The sequence below is a fragment of the Doryrhamphus excisus genome, linkage group LG15, assembly GCF_037039965.1.
Source record: "Doryrhamphus excisus strain RoL-2023G ecotype Guam linkage group LG15, RoL_Dexc_Guam_v1.1, whole genome shotgun sequence".
NCBI classification, from domain to species: domain Eukaryota; kingdom Metazoa; phylum Chordata; class Actinopteri; order Syngnathiformes; family Syngnathidae; genus Doryrhamphus; species Doryrhamphus excisus.
Genome location: NC_136371.1, coordinates 8704071 through 8707274, shown reverse-complemented (window position 1 = coordinate 8707274; position 3204 = coordinate 8704071).

Genomic DNA, 3204 nt, shown 5'->3' with positions numbered 1-3204 from the left:
ATCAAAGTAGCATATTGGCATGGCCTCCTCAAGATGGGAACTATAGCTAATTTTCCGTTTGACCTTGGAACATGTTACCAAACACCTGTACATCTAAATAGAAAGTAATTCTGCACACTTCCTGGCAAGAACAGATTCTTCTTTGCAGGGATCCTACTTCAAATGTTGCCGCAGTGACTAGTTTTCTGACTGATTGGCTGATTGGCATCACACGCGTGTCCACTTGCAGTGATTACATGTAATGGTCTTGCTAGTGGGGGGGTTGATAAACTGAAGGCCAATGGAACAGTGACAAATGACAAACTATGACAGTAGCTTGCAAGCTGTGAGAAACATACAGTGAACATCTCAATTAGACTTTTTTTCTGATGCCACTACAAAAAACTAGTTATTGCAATATACACATGTACAGAACCATATGGCACAGGTAGCCAATGTGTCACTCTTGGTTTACAGTTCATTTGTCAGTGTTATACTGATTTACGCCAACCCTGGAGGTCTTCCGCTCAAAAAACAATAAGGTTATTGTCTTTCCTATCAGGGGTCATCACAGTGAAGCAACCCTCCCAGTTACAAAGGCTTGGGACCATCACTGGACATCTGGAATGGCTAGGTGTTGGGGCCCTAGCCAGGAATTAAACCTGTGCCATCTGCACAAAAGACAGCAATATATACTTGTGATGGTCAGTGTTGTGAGTGTTATGAATGCCGTAGTGTTTTTTTTTAGTAATTGGAAAGGGTGTCACGGCTCTCGAGACAGGATGGTACACGATATTGTATTCACAAGAACAAGACATTTATCATTACTTTTAAGAAAACTACAATGATGAAATATAAGACTAAACAAACAGATGATAATGTCTAAAAGGAGTAGGAGTAGGAGAAGCTTATTAATTCCTACCCTCCCCCCATCTGTTACTATTACAATCTGGTTTAAAGGCGACCTATTATGCTCATTTTTTGACCCTTTGTAATGAGTGGACTCATTATCTTCTGGCGGGAGACTCCTGAGTTACCGTGTATGAACTCTGATAGTAACGTAGCACCGTCGGTGGGGTGTAGCGCGGAAGAAGCTGGACGCGGCAACCTTGCCTGCCCGAGGGATAGCGCTCATTGTCGGACACACTTTGTCAAAGACGCCGTTGTTGTGGTGGAGCTCAGAAGGGCATGGACATGAGGCCACGGCGTGGACACACAGTGTGTCTGAAATTAATGCACATCTCCTAGCGAGAGCTTCTGGCTCCAGCAATAGCTTGGCGGATATTTCAGGTTCATGTTCATCGAAGTACTTTGATTGACTTTGAAGGTTGCACTGTATTTATATTCTACCAGCGTCACAAGTTTATGTGAGCACAAAGTCTAAAGGTACAAACCAAAGAGCCAATGAGCAGGATAAAAGAAAGGTTAGCAAAAGGATGCAACTCTGTGCGTGTGTATGTGTGTTTCTGTTTGACAAAGTAGAGGCAGGAGGAAAGATAAAGGAGCGCAGAATTGGACTCGGCTCAGAATGACGCTCAGCTAATGATGTAATATGTTGTTGCTGCTGCTGGCGGAGATGCTGAGAAAGTGGCAGTGGCTTGTGGCTACGGCGAGCAGCCTTTATAGTATGCCATCCTATATCTTTTTTTTTTTTACATTTATATATTCACTCTGCTGCTGTCACAGATTTTATTTCCTCAGTTAGTAATAGGAATAAAACAATTTCACCTTTAAGAAATATTTGTTTTCCTAGTTATTTCACTTTATGCTATGCGCACATGTCATGTGCACAATAATCAACAGAGAGAGACATCAGTTAAGTCCTATCAGCAATTTCTGAGTTGTCGCTTATCACATCCCACCTCCTGCTATGGTCACACTGACATTAAATGAGAAAAATTTCTGGTGTTATCAGTAGCCCACACCAGGGGGGAATCTGATTGGCTACTTCGATGGGTGACATTGGTGTTCCTGTCACAGGGGATTATGGGCCATTCCAAAACTGTGCAGATGGAGTAAAAAAGAGCCTGACATCTTTACTTACATGGTTTTGTACGAGTTAAAATGGTACATGGTGTAAGAGGGATTTCGGCCTACTGTACATTCTGACAGAATCCATGTGGGAACAGGGGCCTCACTTATAGAACTGTGCATGGAAATCTGACTAAAAGTCTGTGTATGCCAGAAATCCAAAATGTGCATACGAACAAGCACACATTCATGCAATTTGTGCTTCACCTGGTGTCCAAATGTGTGTACGGAACTCCACGTCACGCCCTCTCCACGCCTCAGGTCACCATGAAGGCCAATGCAAAGTGGCTCATGAATGTGACATCCATATTTAACGCACTCAATCACAGCCCCTCTCTTCTCTGTACTGGCCATTTTTATGATTTTTCAAGGCACAGGTGTAAAAAATGTTCGGATATTAAGGAAAACATTTCCATCTTTAGTGAGCATGTTTCTAAATTTTTCCTACTTGATACCACATTTTAGTGATGTTTAATTTAAAGATGGACAGGCTCCAGCATAGCCCCATACACAATTGTAATACCCCCCTCTATTTATGAAACAAGTTCATGCAGAAGTTATTGTATTATTATGAGAGGTGAAACATCTAACGCAATCTGAACAGTCCAGTTGTGATCGATTGAATGTCCTGAGAATACTTGCTTGTTTTTAAAACGATGAGAATTGGTGTCATAACCCTGCTTTATGTGTACATATTTTATGTAAACAAATTTCTGAAATGTCGTAATGCACAGCAAGACCCATTGGTCATACGTGGTCCAGATTCAATATTCAAATGTCGGGAAAGTTGTAATTGGCCAGGAAATGGGCGAAGAAGTGTGCAAATTCCTATATTAATTCCTTGCTCAAGGTCAACAAAGGGACCCCTTCCTTTGAATTCCATCAGCTCATCAATACCCCAACGCAAGACAATGAAATAAAGTACATTGGTATTCTAGCTGAAAAGAATGAATGCAAAAGAAAGCAAGGCAAAATACTTTGCTTGAGGTTGTAGAGGTAAACCCTTTCAATCTGGAAACTTGGCCCTTGGAGCACTGGAGGTCAGGAGGCAGATTACAAGGAAGGTCTGATTCAGACAGCACGTGAACTCAAACATGTCAGAAGCGCTGCTGGGCTCACTGCAAATTCTCCTTTCCCAGAAAAAAACTTTCAGAACCTATGCCTTTTACTTGACAAAATCTTTGGACAAAATCA